Source organism: Oncorhynchus mykiss, chromosome 17 (genome assembly GCF_013265735.2).
Source record: "Oncorhynchus mykiss isolate Arlee chromosome 17, USDA_OmykA_1.1, whole genome shotgun sequence".
NCBI lineage: Eukaryota > Metazoa > Chordata > Actinopteri > Salmoniformes > Salmonidae > Oncorhynchus > Oncorhynchus mykiss.
Window position 1 is genome coordinate 61,213,516 of NC_048581.1, and position 19,271 is coordinate 61,232,786.

Genomic DNA, 19,271 nt, shown 5'->3' on the forward strand with positions numbered 1-19,271 from the left:
CCAGCCAACGAGAGCGTACAGGTCGCAGTGGTGCGTAGTATATGGGCCTGTGGTGTCAAAACGGATGGCAATGTGATAGACTGCATCCAATTTGTTGAGTATTGTTGGGTATTGGAGGCTATTTTGTAAATGACATCGCCGAAGTCGAGGATCGGTAGGATGGTCAGTTTTACAAGGGTATGTTTGGCAGCATGAGTGAAGGATGCTTTGTTGCGAAATAAGAAGCAAATTATAGTTTTAACTTTAGATTGGAGATGTTTGATGTGGGTCTGGAAGGAGAGTTTACAGTCTAACCAGACACTTAGGTATTTGTAGTTGTCCACATATTCTAAGTCAGAGCCGTCCAGAGTAGTGATGCTGGACGGGCGGGCAGGTGCAGGCAGGGATTGGTTGAAGAGCATGCATTTAGTTTTACTTGCATTTAAGAGCAGTTGGAGGCCACGGAAGGAGAGTTGTATGGCATTGAAGCTCGTCTGGAGGGTTGTTTACACAGTGTCCAAAGAAGGGCCAGAAGTATACAGAATGGTGTCGTCTGCGTAGAGGTGGATCAGAGACTTACCAGCAGCAAGAGCGACATCATTGATGTATACAGAGAAGAGAGTCGGCCCAAGACTTGAACCCTGTGGCACCCCCATAAAGACTGTGGCACCCCCGAAAGCCTTGGCCAGGTCAATGAATACGCCTGCACAGTATTGTTTCTTATCGATGGCGGTTAAGATATCGTTTAGGACCTTGAGCGTGGCTGAGGTGCACCCATGACCAGCTCTGATACCAGATTGCATAGCTGAGAAGGTGCGGTGAGATTTGAAATAGTTGGTTATCTGTTTGTTGACTTGGCTTTCGAAGACCTTAGAAAGGCAGGGTAGGATAGATATAGGTCTGTAGCAGTTTGGGTCAAGAGTATCCCCCCCTTTAAAGAGGGGGATGACCGCAGCTGCTTTCCAATCTTTGGGAATCTCAGACAACACGAAAGAGAGGTTGAACAGGCTAGTAATAGGGTTGCAACTTTTTCGGCAGATCATTTTAGAAAGAAAGGGTCCAGATTGTCTAGCCCGGCTGATTTGTAGGGTTCAGATTTTGCAGCTCTTTCAGAACATCAGCTGACTGGATTTGAGAGTAGCAGAAATGGGGAAGGCTTGGACGAGTTGCTGTGGGGTGTACAGTGCTGTTGACCGGGGTAGCCAGATGGAAAGCATGGCCAGCCGGAGAGAAATGCTTATTGAAATTCTCAATTATAGTGGATTTATCAGTGGTGACAAGAGTTTCCTATCCTCAGTCCAGTGGGCAGCTGGGAGGAGGTGTTCTTATTCTCCATGGACTTTACAGTGTCCCAGAACTTTATTGAGGTTGTGTTGCAGGATGCAAATTTCTGCTTGAAAAAGCTAGCCTTGGCTTTTCTCACTGCCTGTGTATATTGGTTTCTAACTTCCCTGAAAAGTTGCATATCACGGGGCCTGTTTGATGCTAATGCAGAACGCCATAGGATGTTTTTGTGTTGGTTAAGGGCAGTCAGGTTTGGAGAGAACCAAAGGCTATATTTGTTGCTGGTTCTAAATTTCTTGAATGTGGCATGCTTATTTAAGATGGTGAGGAAGGCATTTAATTTTTTTTTACCAGGCTTCCTCTACTGACGGGATGAGGTCAATATCCTTCCAGGATACCAGGGTCAGGTCGATTAGAAAGGCCTGCTCACTGAAGTGTTTTAGGGAGTGTTTGACAGTGATCGCTGAGATCTTGGTTGAAAACAGCAGAGGTGTATTTAGAGGGCAAGTTGGTTAGGATGATATCTCTGAGGGTGCCCATGTTTACGGCTTTGGGGTGGTACCTTGTAGGTTCATTGATAATTTGTGTGAGATTGAGGGCATCAAGCTTAGATTGTAGGATGGCTGGGGTGTTAAGCATGTTCCAGTTTAGGTCACCTAGCAGCACGAGCTCTGAAGATAGATGGGGTATGGCAATCAGTTCACATATGGTGTCCAGAACATAGCTGTGTGCAGAGGGTGGTCTATAGCAGGCGGCAAAGGTGAGAGACTTGTTTTTAGAGAGTTGGATTTTTAAAAGTAGAAGTTCAAATTGTTTGGGTACAGACCTGGATAGTAGGACAGAACTCTGCAGGCTATCTCTGCAGTAGATTGGAACACCGCCCCCTTTGGCCGTTCTATCTTGTATGAAAATGTTGTAGTTAGGGATGGAGATTTCAGAGTATTTGGTGGTCTTCCTAAGTCAGGATTCAGACACGGCTAGGACATCTGGGTTGGCAGAGTGTGCTAAAGCAGTGAATAAAACAAATTTAGGGAGGAGGCTTCTAATGTTAACATGCATGAAACCAAGGCTATTACGGTTACAGAAGTCATCAAAAGAGAGCCCCTGGGGAATAGGAGTGGAGCTTGGCACTGCAGGGCCTGGATTCACCTCTACATCACCAGAGCAGGAGTAGAATAAGGGTACGGCTAAAAGCTATGAGAATTAGTCATCTAGGATGTCCGGAACAGAGAGTAAAAGGAGGTTTCTGGCGGCGATAAAATAGCTTCAAGGTATTATGTACAGACAAAGGTATGGTAGGTTGTGAATACAGTGGCGGTAAACCTAAGCATTGAGTGATGATGAAAGAGATATTATATTGTCTCTAGAAACATAATTGAAACCAGGTGATGTCATCGCATGTGTAGGTGGTGGAACTGAAGGGTTGGATAAGGTATAATGAGCAGGGCTATAGGTTCTACAGTGAAATAAGCCAATAAACACTAACCAGAACAGCAATGGACAAGGCATATTCACATTAAGGAGCTTAGCCAAGTGATCATAAGGGTCCAGTGAGTAGGGAGGTTGGTTGGGGTCACGGCGATTCAGACAGCTAGCAGGGCCATGGGTAGCAAGCTAGCAGAGGATGGAGGTCTGTTTTTAGCTACCTTGTGCGTTTCCGTCGGTAGATTCAGATAGCAGCCGATAAGACAGCTAACGATTAGCGGGCCGCAGATGGGCGTTCAGGTAACGACACGACTGAGGGGCCAGTTGGATAACTCCCTCGGGCAGATAATGTCGGTAGTCCAGTCGTGAAGGCCCGATGGGACTCCGCTTCGGCAGTAAAACGGGTCCGGATAGGTGATTGTAGCCCAGGAGTGGCTGATGGAACTCTTCAGCTGGCTAGCTCCGGGATAATGGGTGTTTGCTCCGGAATCGACGTTAGCCAATAGTCACCCATATGAAAGCTGGTTGTTCAATATTCCCAGTTCTTCAGTAATCCCAGTTAATGTTTATTCTTTCAGTGAAATACGGACCCGTTCCATATTTTATCAAACAGGTGGCAACCCTAAGTCTAAATATTGGTGTTACATTGCACAACCTTCAATGTTATGTCATAATTATGTAAAATTCTGGCAGATTAGTTCAGTTTGCAATGAGCCAGGCGGCCCAAACTGTTGCATATACCCTGACTGTGTGCAATGAACGCAAGAGAAGTGACACAATTTCCCTAGTTAATATTAAATACTAAATATGCAGGATTAAAAATATATACTTGTGTATTGATTTTAAGAAAGCCATTGATGTTTATGGTTAGGTACATTTGTGCAACGATTGTGCTTTTTTTGCAAATGCGCTTTTGTTAAAACATCAGCCGTTTGGAGAAATTGAAGTAGGCTGTGATTCAATGATAAATTAACAGGCACTGCATTGATTATATGCAACGCAGGACAAGCTAGTTAACTACACATGGTTGATGATATTTCTAGGTTAACTAGTGATTATGTGAAGATTGATTGTTTTTTATAAGATAAGTTTAATGCTAGCTAGCAACTTACCCTGGCTCCTTGCAGCCACAAGGTCCTTTTGACATTGCACTCGCGTAACAGGTGGTCAGCCTGCTATGCAGTTTCCTCGTGTATTGCAATGTAATCGGCCATAATCGGCGTCCAAAAAGACAGATTGTTAGAAACTTGAAATCGGCCCTAATTAATCGAAGAACAGCTCAAATAAGCAAAGAGAAAAAACAGTCCATTACTTTAAGACATGAGGGTCAGTCAATCTGGAAAATGTCAACTTTGAGCATTCAAGTGCAGTCGCATCAGATGATCTGACCTCCACAATCACACAACCTCAACCCAATTGAGATGGTTTGGGATCAGTTGGAGTGAAGGGAAAAAAGCCAACAAGTGCTCAGCATATGTGGGAACTCCTCTGACAAGACTGTTGGAAAAGCATTCCTCATGAAGCTGTTTGAGAGAATGCCAAGAGTGTGCAAAGCTGTCAAGGCAAAGGGTGGCTTCTTTGAAGAATCTCAAATATAAAATATATTTTGATTTGTTGAAATTTTGGGGTTACTACATGATTCCCATATGTTATTTCATAATTATGATGTCTTCACTCTTATTCTACAATGTATAAAATAGTAAAAAGGGGTCAACTTTTGACTGGTACTGTATATTGTTCATCCGTAGCGATAACAAATACAGTAAAAATGTCCTATACCTAACAGTATGACTGCAGCAAAACAACCAGCTTGTATTTAGTATATTGGATCATTTTGAAAACTTGTTTATCCTGATCACAGAAAAGCCTGATTAAGAAATGTCTTTGTTCTCCAAGTATTGTACTCTTTTTCTCTCAGTAGTACAGTGCATGTGTAAATAATCCATGTCATCCATGTTTTGTATTTTCATTTATTCTTTGTTTATACATGTGATCCCACTGATTAAAATATATATATTTTTTAACATCACAATGGAGATCTGTACCAAGACCGACACAATCACAATCAACAACTGCTGGAGTGCTTGTACTTCATACAGTTACATTTAGATTATACTGCTGCTTCTAACTTCTAGAGCGGTTTTTCCAGACAGATTAAATCCAGTCCAGGACTAAAAATGTAGATTTTTAGTAGGCTAGGCTTAATCTGTGTCTGGGAATCTTGCCCAAAGTCATCTCACTGAGCTCCATGTTCAAGACTGGTAAATTACTAACTTCTACGGTACTTGGACCTTGTCATCTTCTATATGTTCTGTCCACCTCTGTGTCGGCCACTAAGTGATGCAGGGTGACTTGGCGAGGTTGCTTTGATAATCACAGATGAAGACAGTCAGGGGATGTGACTGAGGGGATGTGAGGTGGCAGTGGCCTAAATGACAATCAACAGTAGTGTCCCTGTGCTCTGTGCCAGCACGAGCCCCATCACTGCTGCCTTTGTCCCCCTCTCAGCTCTACCAGGAGAGAGAGACACACAGAGCCAACACCAACATCCTGCCATGGAAAGCACAGATACTCAACCATGGCATCATTTGAATGTTGGAGGATATAGGATGGCGACACAATGGCAAGTGGAACTGCATCCATCCCCCTGTTGGGGACAGATGAGAGAAAGCAGTTGATGATGATGATGATGATGATGATGTAAAGCACAACTATAACTCCTCTTGGCATAGTCGGACAAAGGGGGAAGAGATGCTATGGCAAAGAGGAAGCACACCACTTAACTCCGAACGCCTGGCTGCACCAACCACAAAGCTCCGGGTTACATATATACAGGGTGGCAGGTAGACACATTGTTGGATGTGATAAACAGCTGTAGTAGTACATGCAAATGCTGTATACAACGTCTTTGAAAAACACTGCTTAGAGCCGAGTGGTGCAGCGATCTAAGGCACTTCATCTGTGTTGGAGGCATCACTACAGACGCCCTGGTTCGAATCCAGGCTGTATCACAACCGGCCGTGATTGGTAGTCCCATAGGGCGGCGTACAATTTGCCCAGCGTCGTCCGGGTTTGGACGGTGTAGGTGTCATTGTAAATAAGAATTTGTTCTTCCCTGACTTGCCTAGTTAAAGGTATAAAAAAATAGACCTTGAGGAAGGTCAGCATCGATACAATACTTTCCCTCAGAACCATTTCTCTGTGTTAGCTCCTGATAAGTTTACTAGACTGAACAGACAAGCAGGACAGACAGTGTCTCCTTGAAACGACTGGCCTTGAAACTACTGTACAACACTGCCATTATTCCTTGTTTCAGCAAATCTGGCAGGTAGCCTAGCGGTTAAAGTGAGTAACTGAAAAGCAGACTAGGTGAAAAATCTGTCAATCTGCCCTTGAGCAAGGCACTTGACCCTAATTGCTCCAGGGTCGCTGTCAGTAAGGGTTAATCCCTGGCCATGGCCCCACTCTCCAATGGTGTCTCAGGGGGACTGGTATATGCAAAAAACACATTTAACACCACACAACCTATTCATATAGAGTATAGTGCTGTGTCACACTAAACAACAGACAGCGGCCAGAGAGCTGTATTAGTGGTAATGAATGCGACCAGTCACAGTACAGGGGTAGTGAAGGAGATGTGGAGGTGTTCAGCTCCGATTGTCACCACCCTCTAATCATGCAACAAAACTAGCTACACGCTAACACAGCAACCGACATATAGGCATTATTCAGGGTGCTAGTGATATGCTAGGCTAATACACCCACAGGCATAGCCTAGTATAAAAGGCTTCATTCACAAGCAGTGCCAAGTGAGGAGGCAACCGAGGGTTCAACCCAGTTTGCTACAGGGTTCTGTACAGACAACTAATGACTTATCAGCTCCTCTCCTGCTGACTCAGATCACAGCCATCTTTCCAACTCTCTGCTATGTCAATGGCATAGCTGGGCAATCTGTCTATTTTAGGTAGACTTTCTATGACCCCAAAACATCCCCCTTTGCTGAAAGATCTGAACAACTCAATCACTGTCTCGCTGCCTCTGGAAGTAAAAATATTTTCCTAGACATATTGTTGGATGTGATAACCTAACTGCCCTTGACCAGTACAAAAACATCCTGTGGTGTACGGCATTAGCTTTGAATAGCCCCCGCAATATGCAACTTTTCAGGGAAGAATGTTCATCCTGCAGCACGAACTCCAAAAAGTTCTGGAACACTGTAAAGTCCATGGAGAATAAGAGCACCTCCTCCCAGCTGCCCACTGCACTGAGGCTAGGAAACACTCACCACGGATAAATCCATAATAATTGATCTACGGCTGGCCATGCTTTCCACCTGGCTACCCCTAACCTGGTCAACAGCCCTGCACCCCCCACAGCAACTTGCCCAAGCCTCCCCATTTCTCCTTCACCCAAATCCTGATAGCTGATGTTCTGAAAGAGCTGCAAAATCTGGACCCTTACTAATCAACTGGGCTAGACAATCTGGACCCTCTCTTTCTAAAATGATCCGTGAAAATGTTGCAACCCCTATTACTAGCCTGTTCAACCTCGCTTTAGTATCGTCTGAGATTCCCAAAGATTGGAAAGCTGCCGCGGTCATCCCCCTATTCAAAGGGGGAGATACTCTAGACCCAAACTGCTACAGACTTATATCTATCCTACCCTGCCTTACTAAGGTCTTTGAAATCCAAGTTAAACTGATCACCGACTATTTTGAATCCCAGGGTACCTTCTCCGCTATTCAATCTGGTTTCCGAGCTGGTCATGGGTGCACCTCAGCCACGCTCAAGGTCCTAAACGATATCATAACCGCCATCGATAAGAGACAATACTGTGCAGCTGTATTCATCGACCTGGCCAAGGCTTTCGACTCTGTCAATCACCACATTCTTATCAGCAGACTCAACCGCCTTGGTTTCTCAAATGACTGCCTCACCTGGTTTACCAACTACTTCTCTATCAGAGTTCCTTGTGTCAAATCGGAGGGCCTGTTGTCCGGACCTCTGGCAGTCTCTCCAGTTCTCTGCTGCCATTGACTGGAATGAATTGCAAAAATCACAGAAGCTGGAGACTCGTATCTCCCTCACTAACTTTAAGCACCAGCTGTCAGAGCATCTCACAGATCTCTGCACCTGTACATAGCCCATCTGTAAATAGCCCATCCAACAATCTCATCCCCATCCCCCTTTTTTTTTTGCTTCTTTGCACCCCCCGTATCTCTACTTGCACATTCATTTTCTGCACATCTATCACTCCAGTGTTTTATTTGCTAAATTGAAATTATTTTGCCGCTATATCCTATTTATTGCCTTAACTCCCTTATATTACCTCATTTGCACACACTGTACATATACTATTTGTTCTGTTGTGTTATTGTCTGTTTGTTTATTCCATGTGTAACTCTGTTTGTCGCTTTGCTTTATCTTGGCCAGGTCGCAGTTGTAAATGAGAACTAGCCTACCTGATTAAATAAAGGTGAAATAATAAAACTAACAGCTGTAGTAGCACATGCAGGTTCTGTATACAAAGTATACAAAAACACTGCTTAGAGCTTGAGGGTCAGCGTCGATATAATACTTTCCCTCAACCATTTGTCTGTGTTAGCCCTTGATAAGTTCACTAGACTGAACAGACAAGCAGGACAGACAGAGTCTCCTTGGAACGACTGGCATTGAAACTGCAACACTGCTATTATTCTTTGTTTCAACAAACCTGTGAATTGATTTGTATTTATTAGGGATCCCCATTCAGCTGCTCTTTCTGGGGTCTAAACACATTAAGGCGCTTACATTAAATATATGACAAAAGATTAAACAGTACATCATTCATCACATCCACACTCACTTTACTGAATTCAATAGTACAGTGCTCGTCTTTCATCATTTGGTCAATTATACTTGGATGTGTATTTTCAGCAGTTGTTGCTGGCATGTTATGCCTAAATTTGCTAATCTTGCAAGTTAAAAAATAATTCAAGTAATTGGCAATATCTTTGGGTTTTGTGACAAATGCGCCATCTGATTCAATGAATGATGGAGCTGAGTTTGCCCTTGTGGCCAAGATTTCATTTAACGTGCTCCAAAGCTTTAACTCTCATTTTTTTAAATGTAATTTATTTTTGTTTCATAGTACAGCTTGTTCTTTTTATTTAGATTAGTCACATGATTTCTCAATTTGCAGTACGTTTGCCAATCTGTTGTGCTGCCAGACTCGTTTGCCATACCTTTTGCCTCATCCCTCTCAACCATACCATTTTTCAATTGAAGTGCTGTTGAATAGATCAATGCCTTCTATTATTAAAACTCTTAGCATTTACCTATTGTTAGAAACCTTGTGGATATGGACGTTCTGAAATGAATCCAACGTTGGATGACAGCATCTGGCTGTTACCAATACCGGCAGTCACTTGGCAATACCGGCAACCTGTTAACAGTAGTGATCCACAGGATGGCAACACAAGTGGCCATGTTTTTCTTGTCTTATACTCTAGCTACAGTTGCTCTTATAATATAATCCTCATTTACCAAGACCTGAGCCCTCATCAGCCCTGCTGTTTTCTCGGTCCACGGCCAATTACTGTTATGCAGGCTCCTCAGAGCCCTAATAAAGCACAGAGCATTAATCAATAAGTCCCACGTAGGCCTATAATAAGGGCCACAGCCTCTCCCTAACCACCCAGTGTATGCATTTTAATTAATGAGAGCCTGCTCCCTCCCTCGGGTCAAATATAGAGATTGTTTTTTATGTCTTCCTCTACCTCAGGGATCAATAGTTTCCCCTTATGCTATTAGTGTTGTAGCTATGTGGGCTGGGTGCTCAGATGGGAACTGTGTGCTATCAGGCACCTCACAATATAAACAGCCCCTTTGTACGGCTCCTCTCCTGAGACATGGAGTCCCACGTGTTTTTTGCAAAAGATACAATATTGATTAGCCCACCAGGACAGGTGAGTTAAGTGTGCGTGTGAGCTTGTCTGTTTTTGTTTCTTTGTCTGTTGCTGTGTGTTGGGGTGTGTTATTGCGTCTGTATTGTACCCATGTTCTCTAGAACAGCTCCCAGCTCCACAACTCCTTCGAACTGTGCATTAGTGAGCTGCCACTCTCCCTGGCTACTGTGATAATGTCAGTGCTCCGTGTTGTTTTCGCTCTACCCTTCATAGACCTGGCTCTGTACTGCTGCAGCTGGGTCTCATTTACTCCAGTGGGCACCCTGGCACAGCCACCTCTGGCACATTCTCCTATATGTTGTTTGTGCTCCCTGCCTCTGCTCCAGTCCTCCCTCTCCTCCCCTGCGAGTCCACACTGGGCCTGATTTTGATAATGAGGCAATTTCCTGGGTTTTGGCAGGGACAGGAAAGGGAGGACTGGAGCAGAGGCAGGGAGCACAACCAACTTTTCGGAGCCTGCCAGGGTGCCCACTGGAGTAAAGGAGACCCCCCCCCTTCTGCCCGCATCAGACAAATGACCTCCCCTTACACACACACACACATACTCCACGCATACTCCTCTCAATCCTTTTTGTTTAATCAATGAGGGGGACGTGAGGTAAGTGTGACGGACATTCAAATCCTCTCTAATCTCATTCAGCTGAGCTGGCCCGTTTCCCTTACCCCTCTTTTTCCCTCTTTCACACTTTTTGGAAAATGCCCTTCCTACTCAGCTTTAGCCAATGGATGCGACCACAACTATCTCCTCCATTGAGTGGTTGCTTGGCAGTGAACAGTATTTTCCTCATATACCTGAAATCTCCTGGTATAGCTGCACAGTGTTTCCTCTGTCACATTGGTGCGGCTGGCTTCCGGGTTACGCGAGCAGTGTGTCAAGGAGTGCCGCTTGGCGGGGTCGTGCTTCTGAGGACGCATGGCTCTCGACCTTCGTCTCTTCTGAGTCCGTACAGGAGTTGCAGCGATGAGACAAGACTAACTACCAATTGGATATCATGAAATAGGGGAGAAAAAAAGGGGTTAAAAGTACCCAAAAAAGGGGCTAAAACCGTGATTTGGTCAAACAAAGTACTTTCATCCTCAAGTGCAGTGTACTCCCACTGTCTGCCCATTTAATATACAGTCAGGTACAAAATTATTGGCAACCTTGATTTAAAAGACTGAATAAAATAAATACTGAGCTGTATTGTATGCACACAAAAAAGGGAAAAGTATATTATTTTATACTAATTAAATTGTTCTGATTTTGTTTAACAAGTAATAAAAACAAATCCTCAAAGATGGAGGTTGTTTTCAATAGTCCAGCCCCCTCCCCTTGCGAGGATAACGACACTGAGCAATTTTCTAATATGTTTTATGAGATTGAAGAACACATTGGGAGGTATATTAGACCATTCCTCTATACAGAATCTTTCCAGATCCTTGATATTGTTCATCTGCGTTTATCAACTGCCCACTTCAAATCAAACCACAGGTTTTCAATGGGGTTCAAGTCCGGAGACTGAGAGCCGTTGATAAATGAATAGTATACCCACAGAGCGAGGATGTTCTCAGCTTTCTATCTGTGACAACAGGATAGCTGTGTTTTCCCAGCAATTACATTTTAAAATGGTCCCGGAGCATTTTTCCCCCCCTGTGCTCGCTCGACACAGCAGCAGACCCTAGCGAAACAGGGACTGGCAGACACTTTCATTACAGGAATCATGAGGATAAAGTACTTTGTTTGACCAAATCATGGTTTTAGCCTTTTAATAAAATAGGACGTTTTTTGGGGGGTACTTTTAACCTTTTTTTTTTATATACATTTCATGATATCCAATTGGTAGTTACTCTTGTCTCATAACCCGGAAACTAGCCGCACCAATGCGGAGGAAACACTGTACAGCTGGCGACTGAAGTCCGCTTGCATGCGCCCGGCCGCCACAAGGAGTCGTGTAAGTGTGATGGGAAAAGGACATCCCGGCCGGCCAAACCCTCCCCTAACCCGGATGATGCTGGGCCAATTGTGTGCCTCCTCATAGTCTCCCGGTCGCGGCCGGCTGCGACACAGTCCCAGATCAAACCCGGATCTGTAGTGACGCCTCTAGCACTGGGATGGCATCAGGAGGCCAATAGGAAGTTTTTATCTAGGTGAATGAATGTGTAGCCAGCACCGACGCAACCGTATAATTTTTTAAAAACTCTCACAGCCAAGTCAAAGGGTCACTAGGGTGACTAATTGGCTGCAGTCTGGTGCCCTGCCTTGTAGGCTTTTCACTTTTTCGTTTTTCTTGAAATAAAAAAGGTCTCCATCTTCGCAATCAACAGTAGCCTAGGCCAAGGCAACTCTCGCTTTCTCTATCCCTCTCTCCTCAGCAGCAGGGCAGCCCCGGACAATTTGTTTATTTTATCGGCCAAAAACGTTGATTACCAGCTAACTGAAACCCAGGCTGTCACTGTAGGGCTCTGCTAGTCCATAGGGAAATGCTGTAGTAAGGCAGCATTAGCCACAGATATGAGGGGGCTGGACAGTGTGTGGAGCAATAATAACCACAGGGATCGGTGTTACAGAAACCTACAGAGAACAACCACTGTCTCCCCATGCCACTGTCATCATGCTTTTATTTTAGTAGAGGGACGCTCTCAATGGCCCTATATCCACTCATCCTCTCAATGGCCCCTTATCCACTCATCCTCTCAATGGCCCCATATCCTCTCAATGGCCCCATATCCTCTCAATGGCCCCATATCCTCTCAATGGCCCCCTATCCACTCGTCCTCTCAATGGCCCTATATCCTCTCAATGGCCCCATATCCTCTCAATGGCCCCATATCCTCTCAATGGCCCCATATCCTCTCAATGGCCCCATATCCTCTCAATGGCCCTATATCCACTCATCCTCTCAATGGCCCCATATCCTCTCAATGGCCCCATATCCTCTCAATGGCCCCATATCCACTCATCCTCTGTGGCCCCCTATCCTCTCAGTGGCCCCCTATCCACTCATACACTCATCCTCCAATCTGAGTCACGCTATAAGGCAGGAAGACTAAATCAGTCTCCTCGTAATAACTTCCCTCTGCACAGCTTTCATCTGCCCAACAACCGGCCAGCCATCATTTTACTGCTTTTATTCAAAGGCTGATGTGTTGAAAGAGACCGTCAGGACCTAGGCTCAGATTGTTTTCTCCTTGTAGAGTGAAAGTGAATAAGTAATAGTGATTTATAGTTCGAATGTGATTAAGGCTGTTTGTTTCGTTAGAGACAGTAGTCCCTATTGGGGCTGACCGTGGCCTTCCTCCAGCTGGAGGGGAGGGCGAGAGAAGCTCTGAGAGTCCGTGCTGATAGAAGCCTGGGGCAGCGTTTGAATTGGTTGTTTTTGGTCGTTTTTTTGTATTTATTAGGGATCCCCATTAGCTGCTGCCAAGGTACAGAGAGCTATGAATTCCATCAAGTCAGTGTGGAAGAGGTGAAAAAATGATTGTCTATCAACAGTGACAAGCCACTGGGGTCTGACAATCTGGATGTCAGACCCCTGTGGCTTGTTGTTGTTTATAGACAATCATTTTTTTCACCATCAACAATAACAAACCACAGGGCTCTGACAACCAGATTGTCAGACCCCGGTGGCTTGTCATTGTTAATAGACAACGATCATTTTTTCACCTCTTCCACACTGACTTTACAGAATTCAAAAAGACCTGTTCTAGTTGAAAAAGCAAATGGCACCAGGCTTGCATATGTTTATATGGCTCCACTTGTAGTCTGAATGGCTTTGGTCAAGTGTGTGTTTGTATACGTGGATTTGCACTAGTCTCATGTATGCTTGTGTTTATGTGCATGTGCTTTCACACATAGTTGTGTATGACTGTACTGCAAGAGGGCATGCAAATGTGTGCTGTGAACATCATAGTGGTCTTTTGCAGGTACATGAAATATTAAAGCTCTCCAGTGCATTGCTGGTTTGTACAGTGTGTGTGTGTGTGTGTGTGTGTGTGTGTGTGTGTGTGTGCACGCTGACTGAGGGTGCATTTATTAATGCAGGAGAATGGCTCAGCAACAGTGCAGTATGATAACTGTGTGTGTGTGTGTGTGTAGTACCTCAAGCTTCACCAGTGAGTCAGTTTACATTGTGGTTAACTGGTCATTCCCCATAGGCAATTTGGCTGTTTCTCCATTTAAATAAGTAAGACAGCATACACTTTGTTTCTGCACAGTGTTGGAGAGTTGTGCTCTTTATGGGGATGCATTGTATTGATTTTCAAAGTCACCTTCACATAGCTCAGGGGTAAAAAATAATAGAGGGCACACCTTTTTAGAGTACACACACACACACACAAGGTATCCGTCTAAAGGAGATAAGTGTGTGTACAGTTAATATCTTCGCTCTTGTTGTCATAAACCTCTGTGTTGTACTCTTCCTGTCATTACATCTCATAATGTCCTCAGCTTCACTGGACAAACTCCAAATGTCTATTTACAATCAGCAACATGATGGCGCGGAGAGATGGTGTGAGAGAAAGAAAGAGGGGGAGATCCAGTGGAGGAAACGCGTGTATGTGGTGAGAGAGAGGCCTACAGTAGAGTTCAGTCACGCCACTGTGCTAACAGCTCTATGAACTCTCCGGAAGTGCATTCGCTGCTTGGCTCTGTGGTCACTGGACACATATACCTGTATCTGTAGCACTCTCTCTAGGGGCTCTGGTGGCACACTGTCTCCTCTGTCTGTCTACTCTCTCTGTTAGGACGAATATCCTGTAGGACAGGGTTTCAGCTGCTGGCCGATTTGTTTCTTGGGCGGATGGTCAGGATGGCGGAGCAAATTGACCTCGAAGCCCAAACAAATATAATATCTGTCTGAAAGTCATTTCAGATACATTTTGTATGTTATCAATTATATCTCTCTATTATACGTGGGAACATATTTGCAAAATGTAAATCACAAAAATGTTTTGGAACCCTGCTATAGGAAAACCAACATTGAAATCTGTTGATCTCATTACCTCCCTGACGATTTCTAGAACGTAAACACATTCTAACCGTTCTGATTGGTCCTAGAAACGGAAGGTTTGCGCCAGAACATACATGGGTAAAGCAGCTTTTTGAAAAGTGGCTAAAGGGGCGCTTTGCTACTCTTATTGGTTAGAGATCATCCAATCGCTGATTGACTTTTGTACAACACACATCATTTAGACGTCACCACACATGACTTCACCGATGGCAGTGTCCTACAGTATGTAGTGAACCTAGAGCAGCGGAAGAATTCAGTTTGAGTCGTCAGGCAAACTGAACATAGGCTCACACATCTCATTTAATTTCTTCATGATGTGTTGTTGCTACAACCTCACCATGCACTTGAGCAAATATGAATCCATATAGAGTGCATGCGCACACACCCACTCACAGATGCTCAAGGGTGCACACACACACACACACACACACACACACACACACACACACACACACACACACACACACACACACACACTCACGCGCTTTCCACTGTGTCTCTGAGTCACTTCCTTCTGAGTTCCCTCTCACTCAAGACTTGGAGCCTGAGATGCATCTCCTCTTCTCCTCTCTTTTCTTTATTTGAGCTCATCAATTCAGCCCACACGCTGGAGCAAATGAGTGAATGTTTCATTGCAGGGTGATTTGCTCACTACGGTATGCTGAGAGTGGCCTCTAAGAATGAGAAATGGAGTAGAGCATGTCTCCTAGATTGGCCAGTTAGTCTGAAACTCTCCATTTTAAACCGGTAATTTGCTGCTCTGTGTTTTTGTATTCACATCACTGTTGTGTTGGAAGGTAGAATGTCAGTGGCTCATATTGTAGGTGGAAGAATATGGTTGTGGTTTGTGGATCATTTACATGCGCTGTGTGACCAGTTAACTCAGTGCTACTGTTCTCTTCCTGCCAGCTTGTCCAGACAGCCAACTACATTACAGTGGAAAATACCCTAATGCGTTTCCTGTGGCGCCTGATCTAAGTCTTGCTTAAGGCTACGTGATGTGTGATGTAGGCAGGGCTGGCCACACTACCACTCCTGAACGGCCTCTCCTTCTCTCCTCTTCTCCAGTCACAAGTCAAATAGCATGAAGGCAGTCGGTTGACAGCTGCCAGTAAAATGCATCTCCTCTTCCTCTACCCCTGGGGCCTCATGTATAAACCGTGTGTACATACAAAATGAACTCAAGTATGCGTGTGCCACTTCAACGTGAGAATGTGTTCATGTGGACTCTGGAGCGGTGGAAACATGTTCTCTGTAGTGATGAATCACTATTCACCATCTGGCAGTCCGACGGAATAATCTGGGTTTTGGAGGATGCCTGCCTGAATGCATAGTGCCAACTGTAAAATTTGGTGGATGAGGATTAATGGTCTGGGACTGTTTTTCATGGTTCGGGCTAGGCCCCTTAGTTCCAGTGAAGGGATATCTTAATGCTACAGCATACAATGACATTGTATACAGTTCTGTGATTTTAAACTCTGTGGCAACAGTTTGGGGAAGGCCCTTTCCTGTTTCAGCATGACAATGCCACCATGCACAAAGCGAGATCCATACAGAAATGGTTTGTTGAGATCCGTGTGGAAAAACCTGACTAGCCTTCACAGAGCCCTGACCTCAACCCCCTTGAATACCTTTGGGATGAATTGGAACACCGACTGCGAGCCAGGCCAAATTGCCCAACATCAGTGTCCAACCTCAATAATGATTTTTGTGGCTGCTGCGGGGACTTGCTTCCATTCAATGATCCAACATCTAGTGGGATGCCTTCCCAGAAGAGTGGAGGCTGTTTATAGCAGTAAAGAGGGGACCAACTCCATATTAATGCCCAGGATTTTGGAATGAGACGTTTGAGCAGGTGTCCAAATAATTTTGGACGTGTAGTGTAGCTCACGCCAGTGCTCCAAGACAGAGAGAGATCCGTGGCAGATGAGCTCACCTCACCACCGGCCGGACTGCAAAAATAAATATGAGAGCTGATAAGAACAGGAATATCCTGTTTGTGAAAGCACTCAGACGTTTTCACTCAAAGCTAATGATGATAAAGTGCCTTGCCTCAGCTGCTGTGGGGAGGGAGGGTTACAACATGACAGCGTTCCTCTAAAGTTTAGACACAGGAAGTGCTGTTGGCACAGGAGTTATGAAACTCAGTGAAACCCTATGAATGAGTGACTCACTCACTGAGTGGACAGGGGGCCTGACGATACGATATGTTTTGCGATTCTCACGATTGTATATGTATTGTGGTTTGATACTGCGATTTTGTTTCGGCTTGATGTTCAAATATAATGATCACTATATGTCTGCTACAGAGAGCATGAAAAAAATAGTTTTGATCAATCATGTATTTTAAAAGTACTGAACATTTTGGCGCACTACTTTTTTAAAGAATATCAAGAACAAGCTATAGGGTGAAAATACCAGCGTTTTGGCACAGGTACAGACGACTAGCACTAGCTAGTGCTACCTAACAAAATAGAAATGATATATTTTTCAGTATATAAACATAACATGCAACAATTTCTTAGATTTGACTGAGTTACAGTTCATATAAGGACATCAGTTAATTGAAATAAATAAGGCCTTAATCGATGGATTTCACATGAGTGGGAATACAGATATGCATCTGTTGGTCACAGAACTTTTGTTAAATACGGTAGGGGCATGGATCAGAAAACCAGTCAGTATCTGGTGAGACCACCATTTGCTTCATGCAGCGCAACATCTCCTTCACATAGAGTTGATCAGGCTGTTGACTGTGGCCTGTGGAATGTTGTCCCATTCCACTTCAATGGTCTCAGCACAAGGTGCACCTGTGTAATGTTCATGCTGTTTAATCTTGATATTCCACTCTTGTCAGGTGGATGGATTATCTTGGCAAAGGAGATATGCTCACTAACAGGGATGTAAAAAAAATTGTGCACAAAATCTGAAATAAGCTTTGTGCGTATGGAACATTACTGGGATATTTTATTTCAGCTCATGAAACATGAGACCAACAATTGACATATTATGTTTATACTTTAGTGTGTGCGCATGTACACACACACACACACACACACACACACACACACACACACACATATACATACATACATACATACATACATACATACATACATACATACATACATACATACATACATACATACAGTAAAGATGTCAAAACTATAAAATAACACATATGAAATCATGTAGTAACCAAAAAGTGTTAAACAAATCTAAATGTTTTAGTTTCTTCAAAGTAGCCACCTTTTGCCCTGATGACAGCTTTTCACACTTGGCATTCTCTCAACCAGCTTCATGAGGAATGCTTTTCTAACAGTCTTGAAGGAGTTCCCACATATGCAGAGCACTTGTTGGCTGCTTGTCTGTCATTCTGCTGTCCAAGTCATTCCAAACCGTCTCAATTGGGTTGAAGCCAGGTCATCTGATGCAGCACTCCATAACTCTGCTTGGTCAAATAGCCATTACACAGCATGGAGGTGTGTTGGGTCATTGTCCTGTTGAAAAACAATGATAGTCCCACTAAGCGCAAACCAGATGGGATGGCGTAACACTGTTTGCTTTGAATTCTAAATAAATCACCAGCAAAGCACCCCCACACCAGCGCCTCCATGCTTCACGGTGGAAACCACACATGTGAAGATCATCCGTTCACCTTACTCTGCGTCTCATAAAGACACGGCGGTTGGAACCAGGAATTGCAAATTTGGACTTGTCAGATCAAAAGACAGATTTCCACCAGTCTAATGTCCATTGCTTGTGTTTTTTGGCCCAAGGAAGTCTCTTCTTATTATTGATGTCCTTTAGTAGTGGTTTCTTTTCAGCAATTCGACCATGAAGGCCTTATTACACAGTCTCCTCTGAAAAGTTGATGTTGAGATGTGTCTGTTACTTGAACTCTGAAGAATTTATTTGGGCTGCAATTTCTGAGGCTGGTAACTCTAATGAACTTATCCTCTGCAGGAGAGGTAACTCTGGGTCTTCATTTCCTGTGGCGGTCCTCATGGGAGCCAGTTTCATCATAGCACTTGATGACTTTTGCGACTGCACTTGAGGAAACTGTCAAAGTTCTTGAAATGTTCCATATTGACTGACCTTCATGTCTTTAAGCAATGATGAACTGTTGTTTCTCTTTGCCTATTTGAGCTGTTCCTGCCGTAATATGGACTTGGTCTTCTATCAAATAGGGCTATCTTCTGAGTAGCACAACTGATTGGCTCAAACACATTAAGAAGGAAAGAAATTCCACATGGACTTTTAACAAGGCACACCTTGTCACATGCATTCCAGGTGATAAAGCTGGTGGAGAGAATATCAAGAGTGTGCAAAGCTGTCATCAAGGCAAAGGGTGGCAACTATTTGGTTACTTTTTTGATTACCACATGATTCCATATGTCATTTCATAGTTTTGATGGTTTCAATATTATTCTACAATGTAGAAAATAGTAAAAAAAAAACTTAAAAAAAACTTGAATGAGTAGGTTTGTCCAAACTTGACTTTCTTTTATTTTTTATAAATCGATACTTTGAGTCAAATATAATGCCATCCAAAAATAATATTGAGACATGTAACTATTGATTTTCTTCCCCATCTCTGCTTGAAGGCAAAGCGACACTACTGTTTATACTCTCTATACACTACTGTA

The 19,271-nt window shown here is 43.9% G+C and overlaps 1 protein-coding gene across 1 annotated transcript in view; it reads left to right on the top strand.

The window, feature by feature from the left end:
• LOC110494281 (guanine nucleotide-binding protein G(i) subunit alpha-2) overlaps positions 1-19,271 on the top strand; it is a 111,858-nt gene that overhangs the window by 68,005 nt on the left and 24,582 nt on the right. The window lies entirely within an intron of this gene.